This window comes from Carettochelys insculpta, chromosome 15 (assembly GCF_033958435.1).
Source record: "Carettochelys insculpta isolate YL-2023 chromosome 15, ASM3395843v1, whole genome shotgun sequence".
Lineage (NCBI taxonomy): Eukaryota > Metazoa > Chordata > Testudines > Carettochelyidae > Carettochelys > Carettochelys insculpta.
In genome coordinates this window covers 5,232,974-5,252,802 of record NC_134151.1, presented here as the reverse complement: position 1 = coordinate 5,252,802, position 19,829 = coordinate 5,232,974, and positions in this window count along the sequence as shown.

The following is a 19,829-nucleotide window of genomic DNA, read 5'->3' as shown; positions in this document are numbered from 1 at the left end:
CTGACTCATAGTCCCAGAACAGAACAGCCTTCCAAGCTCTGAATTTTCATTCATACCCTGCCCTTTGCATTGCTCTGAATAAAGTGCCCAGAGAGTGCATGAGAATCAGGCCATGAGTGTCTGAAACCAAAAGTTGGATCTGAATTATGTGGCTTTGGCTCCTCTCTAGGCATAAGTGAACATAAGTTTGGTGGTCTCTGTGAAGGCTCCAGCAGACAGGTGAGCTTGCTGCACTCAAAACCACAGCGTAATTCTGTGTGACTGGCAGTCTTTGCTCAGGAGAAGCCTGAGATGTGGATGCCAGCACTGAACTCCATTGGTAGAGGCTTTGGGGAGGAATGTATAGCAGCTGGCTCCATCTAAGGGTATGTCTTCACTACTCAAGTTCGATCTTCTGAGTGTCAATTTCATGCGCCTAGTGGGGATGTGCAAAAATCGAACTATCAGGGATGGCAGTTGACCCTGTACTCAATCTCACGAGGAGCATTTCTCCCTTTGACCTCCCTCAGTGAGGACCGCCAGGTAAGTCAATTGTAGATAAGTCAGTTCCAGCAATCCAATTGCCGTAGCTGGAATTGTGTATCTACAAGCAAATTTAAGGTCTGCGTAGACCTGGTCTGTTAGTCCCTCGTTCTCACGAGCACCATCTCCATACTGCATTTGAAAGCAAAGGGATAAATTACCCATCATACATCTGACAATAAAAATGCCATTTGTTTTTAAAGACTCCCCCCAACCCCTTGATAATTTCACAACAGTCAATTCAATCAAATAATACATAGCACTGATCTGATTGTTGTGTGTGTCCTAGGACAATGATCCTGGAGTTGGAGACAGAAACTCCCAACAGATAGGTAAGTGGTAACCAATTTTGTTCTGACAATCTTGACAGAGATCTGATGAACAACCTCCCTCAGGGCCAATCCTGCTTGGCTACCTCAGTGGTGCTGGGGAGACAGACTTTCATAACAGTGTCGCACACTACCTAGCAAACATCAGCCAGGCATAAGGAAGCTTGGCCAAAAGCTCCTTTAGCATGAGGGAGAAAGAGCAGTGCTGTAGAGGGCTCAGCATGGTTGAATGTATGAATTAGAATAAAATTGGTTGCAGTAGTAACAGTCTGGGACATGTGCAATGCCCAAGCCAATAAAAATCCCACCCAATTGCATCCTTCACCCCTTTCTATCCTCAAGCTGTCCTCTCATATGTGCTGCAGAAAATGCTGCAAATCACATACACAGAGCACACCCTGCCTAAGCTTCACCACCAATCCCTTGAAACTGATCGCCATGAAGAAGCAGGGAATTTGCTACAATTGAATCACAACAGCTCACTCCAGGTTTGAGAAACCCTATCTGGGGCACTTTATTTCGCAAGCTACCTGAGATATTTGACTAAAACTCTAGTACCTGGTTATAGACTAAACCTGGTTGGGAATTTTAAAAAGAAACATTTGATTGAAAGGTCTTCAGATTCCCAATTATGACAGGAAAAGGACCCCCTGACCCAAAAGCAATTGTGAAATTTTTTTCTCTCTCTCTAGAAAACAAAAGACCTATAAATATCATAACCTAAAATAAGGAGCTGAGATAACCAGTGAAGACTTCTGAGTGCTACCAAGAGAAGAAGAGAGAAGGCTATGGATAATGTGCAGCAACATTCAGTGATGAGACCAAATTAACACACATGCTGGTTTCCAGTGTTGATTTGGCAGCAGCCATGGCCCACGAAAGAATTTTAACAGTAGGTGTGTATTTAGAAGCTGGAGGTATTGACAAAAGAAAGAAAACAAAAGAAAAAACTCTCTCTCTCAGCTCTCAGTAACTTTTGCTCATGAATATTTCTAGTCTCCCTCCATTTTTCTCTCACTGCATCTTAGAAAAGAGCTTTTAAATTCATCAGAACCTGGACATACAGCATGGGGCACCTGCCAGCAAGTTAGCTGTTTATTTTATAAGGGGATTAAAATATTGTAAAACTGAATAGAATGCAGGTGTTTGCATTATAGACAAGTGAACTCTGTCTAATCTATGCAAAGAAGTGACTTCCAGATGAGAGAGGCTTTATTTCATGTTGACTCAACAAAAGAGATACTTGCTTTTGGCTCCTCTAGTAGAACTTTGGCTCATAATTGTCCTGGTGCAGGTCTTGCCACAGTTACATTCAGGGGAAGCTCATATGGTGCAATAAGAGCTCATACCCTCACAACCTGGCTGAGTTCAGAACTGCACCACCAGATGGGGACATTGCAAACCAGGTTAACTACATCTCAGTATTTTTGGCCACCAGACAGTGATAAGGATGGACTCTACACCTGGAACTCTTCTTGTGACATTAATGTTCTGCTTGTACGGCCCAACGTGTGGTCAAGTTATATTGAGATTTATTGGCAAATAAAGCCATAGAAACAGCTAACAATAGCATTTATTGATTCCTACACAAGACTCTGATAGCCAGGAAAAAATCACAGCTGCCTCATTGAAATCTTCTCCATCAGACAGCCCCAAATACTGGGCATGGCAGCTGATCAGCCCTACATGTACGTCTTCATGATGTTACAAGCAAACCTCTCAAACCAGGTTCGCAGATGTGAGGTAGTAGGGCTTGTTCAAGCATGGTTTGAGAGCTCAGGCTCCATGCCAAGTCACAACATCAAATCACCATCTCCTAGCTTCTTTTACTGTACTAGCGTGAGCCATGGTAACCCAAGTCTGTCATCTCTGGCTGAGCGTCTCACTCCCAGATGCCATGGAGAAAGACCCATAGAGTACAAAAGACATTATGAAGAGACAGTCTGCACCTCCTCTCACATGGTTTGACAATGGTGCAACTCCACTGATGCCAGCCTAGTATCTCCAGATTTCCACCAATGCAAGTGAAAGGTGAGCCAGGCTAACATTAGCAAATGACCAATGAGCAGAGGTGGGCCCAAAGCTCCGCCCCGGATCTGAGCACCCAGAATTTGTGAGGAGAACATTTTTAGGGTGGGTGTTTTCCCAGAGATAGATCAGAATGTCACGACTGGCCCCAAAGCCCCCCAGGTCCAAACTCCTGCTATCTGGGGAGGATTTGAGGCTAAAATGTTGAGACCTGGCTCCCTTTTCCATTCAATATTAAGGTGATCTCTATCAAGTAATAATTCCTAGTGAAAAAAATCACCCCTGTGCAGAGGGCTGGCACAGAGCATATATGTTAGGTAAGTCCAACCTCTGCACAAAAGTGAATTTCACCTCTTTGGATACCTTATGGCTTGATGTGGCCTAGTTCTAATCAGATTGTTGATAAAGAGAATCTCAGACTATGTGGCTGTTATTTGGTTATGTTTTTTTCCAGACCTTCCATTCTCCCATCTCTAGTCTCACTTTTTCCCTTCTCCTCCACCCCTTTCCTGCCATAATTCTGGAATTGCCACAGCCTGCTTTAATCAGCGCACCGCAATCTGCAATTAGCCTGAGTCAAAGATCCACCTAGAAGCAGCATGTTTGTCTCTGTTTCTAATTAGAGCATCATGCACAGCAATGCTACATGTAAGGTTATGTCAGCACTTAATAGAAACCCCTATTTCAGAGATTACAATTCTGGCATGAAAAATCTCCTGTAGGCTGAAATCAGGAACACAAGGTCTCAGCCCAAGAGCAAATTTTTTAATCCAAGTTTTGGAGATGAGTGTATGTGTATGTGTGTGCACATGAGGGGGAGATTCAAAGTTTTAAACAGAGAGAGAGACAGAGAGGGAGAGAGAATGGTCTGTGTGTGAAAACTTGTGTTGTACATTTCTGACAGCAATAAACAGGGTGAAAGGCTGGGAAGCAGTGAGTCCATGTTTATGTGTGATTTAAGGGGAAGGCAGGTGCACCTAGTAAGAGGTCACAGAGTGGGAGGCGGAGGACATTAAGGAGCCTTGGTGGCTGCACCACCATTAACTGGGCAACCAGCATCCTGTGCTAAACTTGTCTAATGGCCAGCTTTGCCACTTTGGGGTTTTTTTGGCTCAGGGTTTCAGTTCAAAGAAGAATTTTTGTTTGTGCCAAACTGGAAGGCTGTCACCCAAACCAGTTTAGAATTAGAGGCAAGTAAAACAGTTGAACACACTCCAGATTTGCCAAGCAGCACACAAGTCTTTGGTGTATCTAGAGTTGAACAGCTGTGTGTTGATAGTACTCAGGAGCTACGTCTACACTACAGGAATCTGTTGACGGAAGTTACTACTGGAAGAGATCTTCCTGCAAAGCTTCTGTTGACAGATCACATCCACACACAAAAGCAGATCAAAAAAGTGATCCATCCCATTGACAGAGAGCGGTCACGTTGCCCAGCTGCTCTCTCAACAGAACGGCTGACCAGAAGCTCAGCAAAGAGGGCTGCATGGTGAACCGGAAGCCCTCTCTGTCGACAGAGGGTCCCCTGGAGCATCTACACAGCTTTTTTTGTCAACAGAAACTGTTGACAAAAGCATTATGCCTAAATGCATTTTGTGTGTAGACGTGCTGTGAGCTTTATCAACAAAATTCTCTAGTGTAGATGCAGCAAGGTCTCCTAATGCAGGGCTAACCCCTGGGAGCCTTCTTTAGTTTTCATCCTTTTGTAGGCAACTAAGAAATTTGAATTAGAAATCCTCTTACAGTATGTTTGCAAACAGTCTGCTGAGATAATTGATATCACTTGGTAATAGCTCTTCATAATTGAGAAAATGATATGCTATTCAAATGGTAATTTCTGACCTTTTCTGTGTTTATGAGTCTAAATCATGCACAGGAAAATAGTTCAGTAAATTATTTGTTACAATGATTTGCTGAGTTCTCATTCATACAGAGATGTGCATCCTTAAGCTGTGCTTTCTTGGTTGCACCAGGCCTTGGCTGATCTCTCTGCTGAAGTGGTCAGACAGCATTCCATTGGCCTTTCTGGTTATCTTTTTGCAATGTCTTTCAGAGGAAAGAATTAAGTGGATTTTAGACAATAGCTTAGTTCCATCAACATTTACTCTAATGCATTTTGGCCCCAATTCAGCATTGTGCTTAAACACTTGCTTAAGTACCTTACTGAATGTGGACTCTTATTTGCAAGGAAAAGGATGGGTTTTTCATGATCTGATTTTTGGAAGTGCTGAGCACCCACAAATTCCGTTAAAACTAACGGTATCTTCAGATGCTCATCACCTTTGAAAAGTAGGCCAGGAAAACGCAAGTAGATTACAGAGCCCTAAATAATACTCCATGAAAAACATGGATTCTCTGGCAAGAATTGATTACTTTGTTGGATTGGTTGCATGGGGTAGTAGGTAGTAGGCATCCTTCAGTCTGCATAGACTATGGATCGCGCCCTTTAAAGCTTCAATTGAGGACTTCATTTACAGCGTCTATTGTGACTGTGAAGACCCACATGAGAGTGACAGTCCTTGCTACATCTTTTGCAGATGTAGTGGGTGTCTGGCAAGTCCTTATTGTGCTTTCTGTGCGCTCGCTTCTCCTCTGCTAGCTATCTGATCTTCATCTCGCCCTTCTGAAGGCCCTTGTGTAACCCCTGCCTCCATCTGCTGCGGTTGTCTGCTAGTTCTTCCCAGTTGTCCAGCTCGATGTCTACCTCTCTGAGGTCTCTCTTGCAGACATCTTTGTAGCGCAACTGGGGGAGTCCGGGAGGTCTTTTGCCAGAGGCTAGCTCACCATACAGGATGTCTTTTGGAATCCTTCCATCATTCATCCTGTGGACATGGCCAAGCCAGCGGAGTCGACGCTGCCTGAGGAGGGCGTGCATAGTTGGGATTCCAGCTTGCTCGAGGACGGCGGTGTTGGTTACTCTGTCCTTCCATGACATTCCAAGGATGCACCTGAGGCAGCGCAAGTGGAAGACGTTCAGCCTCTTTTCCTGGCGGGCATACAGGGTCCAAGTCTCGCTGCCATAAAGGAGGGTGCTGAGGATGCAGGCTCTGTAGACTTGCATTTTGGTGTGAGTGTACAGCTTGTTGTTATTCCACACTCTCTTGCTGAGTCTGAACAGAGTTGTGGCCTCTTTTCCGATCCTCCTATTTAGCTCAGTGTCCAATGACAGGGTGTCAGTGATGGTGGACCCGAGGTAAACGAACTCGTGGACGACCTCTAATGTATAGTTGACAATGCTGATTGATGGGGATTCAGCAACATCCTGACCGAGTACGTTTGTCTTCTTTAGGCTGATGGTAAGCCCAAAGTCCTTGCACGCTTTGGAGAACTGATCCAGCAGTTTTTGAAGCTGGTCTTCTGTGTGAGACACTACAGCAGCATCGTCTGCAAACAGCATGTCTCTGATGAGGACTTCTCGCACCTTAGACTTAGCTTTCAGCCTTGCAAGGTTAAACAGTTTCCCATCAGATCTTGTGTGCAGCAAGATGCCCTCTGTTGAAGATCCAAAAGCATGCCAAAAAAAAAGAAAACCAACAGTTTCTGACATGGATTTGTGGTTCGGTTACTACTAAATCTGGTCAAACAAAAGAATGAATTTAAGAAAAACCCCTAAGAATAAGTAGAGGTTGCATGAATAGGTTCTGCCTCTCTAATCCAGCATTCTCTGGTCCAGCAACATCTGTGGTCTGACATTGATTTTAGTTAGCCAGACATTCACTTGGGTTTAGCCAGATTTTCTGCAGTCCCATAAAGTCTGTTCACAGCCACCAGTCCTGTCTCTCAGTGTTCTGAGCTGTTATTTAGCTGTAATTTACCCCTAAATATCTCATAAGAGCCCAGTTAGTAGTGTAAGTATTGGTACCTCTACTTGACAGTATTGATCTCTTGTGGTTTTGCAAATTTTCTGATTTGACACTCATCAGGTTCCAAGAACGCGAGACTAAAGAGATTCAACATGTACTAACTTTTGGAATAAGTAGTACACCAGTGACTTTTGTAAATGCAAGGAAGGTGTTGTTCTGAGGTCTCTTAAAGCTCTGACGCAACTGCAACAGATGATGCTCTAGTTTATAGTATGACAAAGATAAACCATAAATGACATTTAAAGGCAGTGTTTCAAATCCTCCAACAACATTTTTATGCCAAATATGGGAAATTTGGGCTCGACAAACAGAAGATGCAATTCCTTGGGTTTACATGGTCCCATGATGGATAATCTAGAAGAAAATCAAATTAAATTCAAATGGGCCACTTTTAAACTGCCTTCCAAAAGTTAAAAAGGGTTTTTTTGGATTTGCCAATTACTAAAGAAAAGCCATGGCTGGCGTATTCCCAAATTACACTTCCTTGCTGGAACCCTTAAAGGCAAACACATGGTTTGATGGGTCATAAAAGAATCAGGTGGCACTTGCTTCATTGAAGCAAGCTTCAATTACTACCCTGTTTTGTGACTTCCTAGTTTACTTACATTGTTGTGACTGATATGCCTCTGGTATGGTAATTGCAGTTGCTTCCAGTCAACATGATGACCTCTGGGAATGACCAATGGCTCTGGAGACTCAGCAACGTATACAGCTGAATAAAATGATGCTATCCATGAAAAGAGACCACTGTAAACGCTTTAAATATTTGGTGCATATACACAGAAGCTATGTCTTTTGCAGTTCAAGTATATTATGCTTCTTTATGATATTTAGAAATCCAACACCAGAGTCATACCCAAGAAGTCATCTCATCCAGTCACTGGCACTCAAGGGAGGATTATCTAGACCACCACTGACAAATGCTTGTATAGCCCATCCTTAGATATCTCCACCAATGGAGAATTCCACTACTCCCCTAGGCACTTATTCCAGTGTTTAACCACTTTGAGAGCAAGGCAGGTTTACTTACCCTCCAGCCTAAACTGCTCTTGTTGCAGTTCAAACCTACTGCTTCTGGTCATATCTGAGAGGTTAAGAACAATGTTTTAACTCTGTCCTTCTTGTAACAACCTTTTATGTAATTGAGAACTGTTACATGCACCCCCCACCACACATCTTCTCTTCTCCAGAACTATACCTAACCCAGAGATAGACCAGATAAGTGGAACTGATTCTAGTAAGACCCTGGCATAAGTTGACATCCCAGGAAAGCTAATATGGTGAATGATTATCTGTCTAGTAAACCACGCAGGAAGGTAATCATTCATGTGTACGTTGACCAGAAGCCTAGGAGAGAGACGCCTGGCTGAGTTACATCTTGCCCAACTGAGAGGGAATTTGTGATAAGTAAGCATTCCTGATAAATTTCAGTATGGGATCACTTAATTGAACTACTCCAAAGGGAAGTGCGACTGCAGATCACATATTCCAGAGTTCCTCATTTTGATAAACCTAAACTCAAATATGTACAGTAGGGTCCCCACATTCACAAACTTAAGGTTCACAAATTCAATTATTTGCAAGCACCCACTTCCCCAGGGCCCCAGGCAAGAGTGCCGGCAGCCGACGCTTCCCCGGTGATCAGGAGCAGGGAGAGCTAGCAGCTGCTGCTCCCCTGGGGTCCTCAGGTAGGGAGTGCTGGCAGTCATCACTTCTCCAGGGCTCCAGGGTCAGAATGCCAGCAGCTGCTGCTTCCCAGGGCCCCGGCACATGGAGCACCAGCAGCCACTGCCTCATGGGGCTCTGCACAGGAGGGCTGGCAGCTGCCACCTCTCCGGGGCTCGAGGCTGGGAGTGCCACCAGCTGCTGCCTCGCTGGGGCTCCGGGCTGGGGTCCCGGCAGCCAGGCTCCAGGTGGGGAGCACCGGCGGCTGCCCTATTCACGAAATTCGACACTCGCGAGGGTTCTTAACATGGAACCCTTGCTAATGTTGAGACCCCACTGTATGTTTTACTGGCCCCTTATATGATAGGATGATTGTGAAATGGCAATGAAAGTCCTGCCTTAACAAAGTCCTGGCTGGGATGATGTAGTTAGGGTTGGTCCTCCTTTGGGCGGGGGGCTGGACTTGATGACCTCCTCAGGTCTCTTCCAGCCCTAGAATTCTATGATTCCATGAAAGAACATTAACCTTCTGGATTCTTTACCCTCTGAGAGGTAGACACAGATGATGATAGATCTTATTACAGAGATACTTACAATCAGACAGCAGTGTACAGTGTTCCCTGGAAGCTGAGTGCTTCGGCAGCCATGCAGCTGATTAGCAGAGTGCCCACAGCCAGCAGCATGTAGTTCTACTGGTGGTGCACATCCACATGTCCTTTGGTGCACATCAAAATATTTATTCTGCACATGGATGGAAAAGATGAGACAGAACGTTGGTGGTGTGGCTATTTTTGTAGCTCTAAACAAGTCCGTCACCAGCCTGCAGAGACTGCAGCTTACTGCTGACTAACCTAACATACCAAATATAAGGGAAGTGCAGCATTCTAGGGTAATTACAACATTTGGAGGCCTAGTTTACAGAAGAAAGAGATTCTGTGAGTCTGGCTCAGCCCTCTGTGCAGCTCAGGGCCAGCAGCAAAGTTTGGATGTGGATCCAGTAGTTTCATGCGTCACAGGCAAGACGTTTGGTTACATCTGCTAAGCCTGCTTACATCTCTATCAAACTCTTGACTCTCCAAGCTGCAGTGGACTTGTCGGAAAGCAAAGGGGTGCATTGTATTTGGTGAAAGAGTGGTGGCAGCCCAGAATGAAATGTTTGGGTAAGTAGCGCCAACTGCTCCATTCTCATGGAACTTGGGAATGTTGTAAATGCCACCAGGTATTCTGAAAGTGCAAACCTGCAGGTCAGAGCCCCGGCTTGGGGTTGGGAGGACGTTAATGACAGTCAGGCCGTGGGCTGGTGCTAGCACCAGTGCAGGTGTGTGGCTTAATTGGGATGCGGGCCACCTAATAAGCCCCCCTATGGCAGACAAGGGGCTTAGCATGAAGAATGCAGCAGGGTGAATTCAGAGCCTGCATAAAGACATATTTATTCTAACTGAGCTGCAGTCTCTGTGGTAATAATTATCCCCTTGCCCGCTGACTCAATTTTCTCCCTCTTTCCACCCCTCTCCCTGACCAGCTGCAGTAAAGGTTCCACCTCTTGAACCCAACCAGCTGGGGAGCACAGTGTCCTGTGAACAGAGGAGCTGATGCTGAAGCACAAGGAGCAGTATTTATACTCTCATCCTCTGTTTCATCGGATCTGTGCCAGAGTGCTAGGGGGCGAACACATCTACAGGCATTTCCAGCCACCGCTCCTATTTTCCTGCCTGTTACAAGCTCAGCAGAAGGGCTCATCCCTCCACTGCCCCAAATGATGGAGCTAATCAGAAGACGAAGAGGTTTAACCTTTTCTCAGTTTGCTCGTGAACTATCCTGCATTTGTGGTGTCAGTGGAGACGCTGCGACTCTCTTATCCCTGGAGGGGGACCCTCTCTGGCTACATTCACACTACAATCAGGGATGGGACTGTGGTGCATGTAGAGACAGGCTCATAGACTTTAAAATCAGAAAGGACCATCATGATCATCCAAGAAGGGTGCATGATCTGCGAGACCCAAAGCACGTGGACAAGACCCACCAGGCAGATACCTGGTGACAAATTCTCTGTATTAACACAGAAGCCTCCCCAAGTACTGGCTCGTCTCCAGTTGATGTTGCCTATTGGCAGTCACCGATAGGCCACTTGCCATTGTAGGCAGTTCCATCATACTAGCCCTTCCAGCAGCTTATCAGGCTCAGTCCTGAAGCCAGTTAGGTTTCTTGCCCTGCCCCCTGCTCCTAGCTTTGCTCTGATAACAACAGCCGCAAAGCCAAGGTAAGAATGGGCTGTAGATGCTCAGTCTGGACCCGGGGTACGCTCCCAAGTGGCTAGTTGGTGAAGCTGCAGCTTCATTGCTGTTGGTGCTCATGTTAGGTGCATCCACGCCAGCTCAGGTGAGTCTGTATGTGCTGCAGTCACACCTCTGACTACAGTGGAGACACATGCTAAGGTGAGGGGGGCAGGAAATAGTGAGGCAGAGTGGGGAAAGACAACACTAATGGGTCCGAGCTGCACACTGCTTGGGTAAACAGAGAGAGTGTCAGTTTCCAGGGCTCTCATGAGCCATAGAATGACTAGAAATTCCAACTGGTGCTTTAATCTTGTACCAGGGATCCAACTTAACTTCCTTTCTTGGTCACAGCATGGCACCATTCACATCTGTTTCAGCTTTCAACAGCTGCACTTTAAGTAGCATGGCCCGGTCTGGACCCTTGGGTTATTCTTGGCTGGCAGCATGTTAAACAAGTAATCTCTTACATAGTCTCCAATGGGAGACCGTGGACCAAAACAGAGGTGGTGGAACTACAGGCAAAAGCCTGGGGCCCACATCCTCAAAGGTATTTAGGCACCTAACTTCAACAGAAATCAATGGGAGTTAGGCACCTAAGTTCCTGGGAGGATCTGGGCCTTCATGCTGAAGACCATCAACCTCCATGAACTGATGTTACAACACAGACCAGAGGGAGCCAGGTGACAGAATCAGTGGATTATTGTAGAGGTTGGTGTTAAATCTGGCCTTATTTAATAGGGTCACTAATGGCCTGAAAGACCACCTCAGAAGCACACGAATGAAATCTGCAGATGAGTCCAAACTGGGAGGAACTGCAGTTACCCTTGCTGGCAGAGAACTAATGCTTAAAGAAAATGTGGGCATAAAAAAGCAAAACGTGGTCTAACATGGGAAAGTACAAATTGATTCACCTAACCCTTGGAGATTCAATGAAAGGGAGACTCTAGGATAGAGGTAATATAGGAAGAGATAGTGATGGGAAAACAACAGGCAGCATGAGAGACCTGAGTTTGTAACATAACATGGCAGCGCACTTTGCAATCAATCAGCAAGGCAAAATGGCTTTTCTATATCCCAAGAGACAAAGGCCAGCAAGCCGCCACATTCCCGCACCTCCCAGCCCTGTAGGTGCAGTTGGAAAACCAGAAGTGCTTCCAAACTACAGATGTCACAGCCAAGAGGCAGCATGCCCACACAAGTAAAAGGGAAGGTGCCATTCCCACCACAGCCCCTAGATTTTTGCATACAAAAATCACCACTACCATCTGACACACTTTGGTCCTCAAGCAGCTCCTTTTCATCCAGCCACGTCTCTTGGCCAAGCATAGGGAAAGCAGACACATACCAATACCCAGTTTTGAACTGAGTAGACCTATTACCCCTCCTTTACTTACAATACATTGGTGACATCTTTATGATTTGGACCCATGGTATAGAGACTCTAGAAGAATTCCACAGAGACTTTAACAATCTGCACCCCACCATCAACTTATACCTCAACCATTCCATGCAAGAGATACATTTCCTGGACACTACAGTACAAATCAAGGATGGCCTGATCAGGACCACACTCTACCAGAAACCCACTGACCACTATACATACATACACAATTCTAGTTTCCATCCTTCACACACAACTAGATCCATACTTTACAGTCAAGCCCTTAGGTACAATCACATTTGCTGTGATCCTACTGAAAGAGATCAAAAACTACAAGATCTCTACCAAATATTCATAAACCTGAATTACCCACCAGGAGAAGTAAAAAACCAAATCGACGGGGCCAGACGAATACCTAGAAACCAGCTACTTCAAGATAGGCCCATAAAAACCAACAACAGAACACCACTGGTCAATACCTACAGCGCCCAACTCAAACGACTGCAACGCATCATTAAAGACCTACAACTCATCCTTAATCAGGATGCCACGCTCCAGAAGGCCCTTGGTGACAGGCCTGTTCTCTCCTACAGACAACCCCCCAGCTTTATGAGGATTCTCACCAGCAAACACAGACTATACCACAATAATACCAATCCTGGAACTTTTCCTTGCAACAAGCCCCGTTGCCAGCTTTGCTCTCATATCTATTATGGAGATACCATCACTGGACCTAACCAGGTTATTCACAGAATCACGGGCACATTCTCATGTTCCTCTGCTAACATCATATATGCCATCATGTGCCAACAATGCCCACATAATCTGTATATAGGACAAACGGTAAACACGCTTTGACAAAGAACGAATGGACACAAAACAGACATCAAAAAGCTCTTAACGCACTATCCTGTCAGCCAGCACTTTAATGGGGTGGGCCATTCTGTTAATGACCTGAAAGTCTGTGTTTTACTGAAAAGGAACTTTAAGAATCACCTACAAAGACAGAGTGCCGAGATCTCTTTTATATTCAAATTTGACACATTAACATGTGATTTGAACTGGCACACCAATTACCTGGGCCATTATATGGACTCTTTTACATACTTTGTTTTATCTGGCTCTTGACTCCCCGCCACCGCCCCTCTTCTCTTCTGATTTGCCCACCTTGATTATAATTTTTCTGATTTGTCAACCTTGATAACTATTGTTGGTTCTCTGTGCCTTAAATGTTGAGTCTGTTCTGGCATGGCTATGGTCTGAAGAAGTGGGTCTATCCCACAAAAGCTCACCACCTAATAAATTATTTTGTTAGTCTTTAAAGTGCTACTGGACTGCTTTTTTCTTTTGATAGTATATAGACTAACATGGCTATCTCTCTGTTACCACTCAAGTTGTGTGCTGTATGTACACATACTGGTGGTACTGCAACTCAGAGCAGATACAATCTCTTCCCAACAGTCTTACCCATTATTAATTAGGCAGTTCGTCAGACTAGAATCCTGTAGAACCCCACAGAAGTTCTCCATCTGTGTATAGAAGCAGTTACCCCAAACTTTTTTCTGGGAAAGGTAAGTGTAGTTTGCTTGCAACATTACTGGGGGTTCAATCACCTCCAGCACTGAGTTGAATCTCTACAACATGCAGTCAACTGTATTTAAGGTGACTGAAAATCTGAGCCAGGTGAGCAATTATGTTGGATCTAAGAGGGTCATCAATGACAGCAGCTCAGACTTTGCACTGCACCTAAAACAAGCACCTGCATTAAAAGGTGTGTTAAGAGTAAGGCACAAGAAGTCATTGTTGTGCTCTACTCTAAGCTGATTAGGCCTCAATTGGAGTACAGGTCCAGTTCTGGGCACCACATTTCAAGAGAGACGTGGAAAAATTGGAGAAGGTCCAGAGAAGAGCAACAAGAATGATGAAAGGTCTAGAGAACATGAGCTATGAGGGAAGATTGAAAGAACTGGGCTTGTTTAGTTTAGTTTAAAAAAGAGAAGACTGAGAGGGGACATGAGAGCTGTTTTCAAGTACCTAAAAGAGGGTTACAAGGAGGAGGGAGAAGAATCATTCTTCTTGGCTTCTGAGGCTTAAACTGCATCAAAAGAGGTTTAGGTTGGACATTAGGAAAAACTTCCTAACTGTCAGGGTGGTTAAACATTGGAATAAATTGCCTTGGGAGGTTGTGGAAACTCCATCAATGGAGATATTTAAGAACAGGTTAGACAGACATCTACTGGGGAGCGTCTAGACCAGTGGTTCTTAACATGGGGTGCATGCACCCCCTGAGGCAGGGTGCCATGCCCTTTCTGGGTGTGCAAGACATGCCAGATTTTTTTAGAAGGTAAATATCAAAAACGCAAATTTCGCACAGACACGTAAGTACAACTACTTTGTTTCATCAAACCTACGTATAAATTCAGTTAGCCGCTAACTGTTAGCGTGTCGGTTACAGTTTACTTCCACAGCAAAACGCCGCACCATCTCTGGGTAGTTCTTGCATATTTTTGTATGTCTACTGTACAATTATTTGTGGTGATTAATACCATAAAACTATTTTACATATATTTAATATTCATTTAAAAGTGTATAGGCCCCCCCATCTCCATTTTTGATTTTTGATAAGGGGTGCAAGAACATATTTTGAGAACCAAAGGGGTGCAGTAAAGGTTAAGAACCACTTGGGCCTGCTGTGATGCTAGGGAACTGGCCCCAATGACCTCTTGAGGTCCCTTCCAGGTCTAGTGTCCTATGAGTCTATGGTCAACCAGAAGCAAAGGAGTTTGAAAACTCTCTCATAGTTTGTTCTTCGCCACATCCTAATCTTCCTTAATGACTTTGCCCAAGCCCCACAGCAATATTAGTCAGAGTATCAGTGTTGAGAAGTTATTTCTTGACTGAGTGTACGAATTCTTGTTTGTTCAGGGAAACTGGCACCCTATTATTCCTTAAGGTGACAGTAATAATTACTCACAATAACTGATCAAATGTTTTCTCATTTACCTTCCTAGATCTGCTTGCCTTGGTCGAACTTAACAGAGAGCAATGCTGGGTGTGTGGGGAGAAAAGGGTAACAGCTACAGTTATGCTTTCCTCAGAGGCTTCGAACAAACTGAGAGAAAAGTCTGCTGTGGTATGGATCGATGACCAAAAAAGGAGAAGAAAACTTCAGGCCTAAAATTTCAAAATGGCCTGCTAACAAAATAAATTGTGATACTAATGAACTATGTTGATTGTGGTAATGCCTCGGAGTCCCATTCCTGGCCCAGGGCCCCATTGTGATGGGTTCTGTACAAACACAGAACAAAAAGACAGTCTTTGCCCCAGACAATCAATCAGCAAAGGGCAACCTAGGCTAGTGAGTGGGCTACAGGAGTGGCCCTTCTCCATCTTAGTGTGCTACAGGATTGCTGTAACCAAGGTGGTCACCCAGGGTAGGGTAGTTTTCCTAACTGCACTTGTCTACTGAGAATTTGCTGGATGCGCCAAATGAATCAAAGCTGCACTTTGACTGGATGTAGAGGGCGTGCCTGGGAGTCAATGTTGTGTACAATCACTTTGCACCTCACTTCAAGTGCCCTTGGTTTACGTGCGTGTCACTTTAGTAATACTAGTCGGAAAAAATTATGCCGATGGAAACCAGTGGATTGGTGGGCAAAACTCAACTAAGTGTCTCATGGGCCACACATATAACTGATGGACCACATGCAACCCTTTGGCCACCAGTAGCCCATCGTTCATCTAAATAGAAGACAAGAAATAAGACATGGATCCAGACAGGTGGGGCAACACCAGGAAACAATGAGACCTACAAACTTGACACCCATTTTGGACGTTGAGGGTGTTCAACACCTCTTAAAAAACAGGCCTTTTTGATTCAGAAACAACAAGAAGTCCTGTGGCACCTTATAGACCAACAGATATTTTGGAACATAAGCTTTCATGGGCAAAGACCCGCTTCATCAAATGCATGAGACTGAATGAAGCGGGTCTTTGCCCACAAAAACTTATTCTCCAAAATATCTGTTAGTCTATAAGGTGCCACAGGACTTCTTGTTTTTGATGATGCAGACTAAGACGGCTACTGTCTGATTCAAGTTGATCACCCCAAAAATCAGTGGATGCTTTTGCTTTTTTGCTCTGAGACAGAGAAGTCTTCTGCCAGCTTGTGTCTCTGTAGCTGCAAAACATCCAGATCACTTATGCCCCAATTTCTAGTTGTAATTTTATATATTCCTAAAGTAGGCGGCGCTAATCAAAGCCATGAGGCGGCCTGGTGTAGTGGGAGAGGATTCAAAATCCTCACTAACTCATGGACTTCAAAGACATGGGACATGATTTTCAGAAATGGGGATACGCAAAAATGCTGCAATATAACTGAGGCCATATGGCAATCTCAAGAAATGATGCGCCAGTGATTTGTTGCTTCACCTTTTGAAATGGGCATAAGCTGCAAAATTTGGACTGTGATTGGATTCAGATTTGCTCCGAACTCTAGATCTCTTTGGATATAGGGAGTTCGGTTCAGTTCATTAAAGACAAGGCCACCTGGAAACATGGGATCCAGAGTCAAACTTTCCCAACGATGGGAATGTTCAGACCTCATCGGCATTTGTCTTGGGTGCGGGGAGTTTTCTGTAATGCTATCTGCAGGGAACTTTCCATTAGTAACAGCAGGAGACACGAAGAACTTAGATTTTGACCTTTATGAAAAACTCCTTAACAAAATTTACTATGGAAAAGAATCCACAGTCCTTTTTGTTCTATTAATTTAACTGAGAGGGACATGAAATATTCTGCATTGTTTTAATACTTTGGGGTTTTTTAATTTAAAAAATTCATTTCTCCAAATGTATTTTTAGCAAAAATATTTTGCTTGAACTTTTTTCCTCCTCCTTCAAAGGCTGCTGCCTAGATCTGGGGTGTCAAATACTAAACTTACATTCTACCAGTCCATCCCCTCCCATTTGGATGGCAATCACAAGATCTTGATGCCAAACTGTGGAAGATATTTTTTCCAGCAGTAGCATCTGGCTTCTTGGCAGACACCACAGGCAGTTGTGTTGGCAGGGCTGGGAGCTGCTTGGGTCTGTCATGTGTTTAGGCTGCTGTAGAACTGTCTGAACTGCCTTGTTCCCTTAGACAGCCTGTTCTCTTGAATGCCATTTAATTTTGACAAATTTGTACTTTGTTCTGTTCATTTGTTAATGAATTTCTGTTGAATCCAACTGAAAAAAAATCTCTATATGGCTTCTTTCTTAAATAATAATAACTGATGATTATGCGACTCTTTCCATGCCCATGGGCCTCCACTTTGCCCTGAAGATTTAAACTGCTATGCAAACTACATAGAGAAATCCCTTTGCACGCTACTGAAATGCAGCCACCTCTAGAACAAAGTACAGCAGCCGTTCAACGCTGCTAAATCCATGATGCCAGATGGTAAGGATAGGAAGTAAAGAAAGCTGTACCTAGTCAAAATGCAACTGGAATTTAGGTAGGCAGAATATAATTCCATCATGCTGAAATTTGTCCCACATACCTGAGCTCCGACTTTTGGAGAAAGTATTAAAGGATCTTTCATAATCAAAAATGGTGAAGAGAAGCTTGGCTTTTAGCCTTATACAGAAGATAACATCTGCAGAGACTAGGGCATTTTGGATCAACACTTAACCCTGTACTGTGCTCCTATGGATGGGAAAAAAAAATCTCTATTAAGGACACTCAGCATGTATCAAGAGGTGCCCAGCAGCCATGATTCACACCAAACAGACCTGTAACATCTAGTTAGAGATACTTATATACACATAAACAAAGGGTCCTGTGGCACCGTATAGACTAACAGAAAGGTTTTGAGCATGAGCTTTCATGAGCACAGACTCACTTTTTTTTCGTGAGCACAGACTCCAAGACCAGCATCTGATGAAGTGAGTCTGTGCGCACGAAAGCTCATGCTCAAAACTCTTCTGTTAGTCTATAAGGTGCCACAGGACCCTTCGTTGCTATTACAGATCCAGACTAACACGGCTACCCCTCCGAGACTTACATACATATACATACCTATATACAGTACCATCTAGCGAGAAATACTTTGCTGTAGACTCCAAAACACCTCACAGTTCTTAACATATTTATCCTCCCAGTATCCCTGAGCACTAAGGGAAGTGCTATGTTCATTTTACAGATGCACAAAAAGAAACTAAGTGACTTTCCCCAGGTCCCAAAGGAAGTCTGTATCAGAGCAGAGACCAGCACACAGGTCTCCTGACTCCCAGGCTAGTGCCTTAATTCCTAGACCAGCCTTTCTGTTCTGGAGCAGCCACTGTGGAACGTTGTAAAGAGGAGCACAAGTTGCAGTAGCGGGGAGAGTTTGGAGAGGGAACAAAGCCAGGCACATAGCTGGAATGCTCACTGCAGCTGTAGCACCTCTGCAAAGAATTCACTTCTTAAGCAGACAGATTGCTCTTTGAAAGGATGGGCTCCTCTCACGTTATTCCCCAACTTGTGGTACAGGAAACATCCCCTCCGTAGCCACAGTCCATGTTCCGTCCAGGCCTTATATCAAATTAATGACTCAGCTATGCCATGTGAAAGCTGAAGAGCTCTCATACTAAAGAAGTATGGCTGTCAACATGGCAGTGATTAAGCACACTTCTTCTCAGATATTTTTGACTTCTGTGTGGGAGTGATTTATAGACGCGGCCACCTACAGTGGCTGGAGTGCAAGATTGCCCGAGAAAGTCCTACATACTCATAAGTGCTTCAGGATTTTACACTCTTCCAAAATAAGAATAAAGAGTCTTGCAGGAAAATGCTGAATACTGCATAAAAACTGATTCACCTTTTTCATGCAAACAGAATCCCTGCTCCTATGGGAACCACAGCATCATTGACATTAGAGATGGGGGAAAAAGCCCTCTTAAATCAAGCTTTCCACCCTCTGTGCCAACATACGATTAATCTCACGGATATTCTCAAATCTCTAACCCCTGGTCTAGTTTTATGTGAGTCATTAGTGCAGAACAGCAGGGGTATCCCAAAAACTGATTTTTTTTCACTGAATTTAGCTGCATTTGCCATAGAGCCCAATGACCGGAAACAAGGTCTTGCCAGGTTGTGTAAGCATTTAATTCTGATGGCATTACTAAGCCCTCCTTTGCAAGCCAGCTCTGCGCTACTCTTGGGTTTCTTGTAAGGTGACAGTGTTGAAAACTCAAAAAAAAAAACAACCCACCATCAAAAAAAGAACATACTGTATTACTGGAAGTTAGGCAGACACCTGGAGACCAATGAAATGCTTGCTTGGTATTTAAGCACTAGATCCTGCCTACAGCCCTAGTAACAGGCTCTCCAGGGATTGGTTACATGAATGCTTGGGCGGGAGGAAAGGAGCCCTCCCGCTAAAGGCCAAGCTACTATAGTTAGAGGAAAGCTGCGGCCTCTTCAGCTCTCTCCGGGTGGATGGTTACAGGAGGGAATTATGGATACCTCATGGATACAGTCAAATAGGGGTTGGACTTGATGACCTCCTGAGGTCCCTTCCAATCCTATGATTCTATGATACCACCTGCAGAGACACATCCACCAGCTCTTTCTTGGCCTGCCCTGACCTGCAAAACCTCTCTCACGCGTTGGGATAGAAGCAGCACCTGTTGGGACTTTCTGGAACTGTGGAGCTTGGAAGAGGCACTTGATGGTGTGGTGCGAAACACCCCCATTTCAGTCCACAGGAGCCATGGTTAAGCTGTGGCTGGGGCAGGTTGAG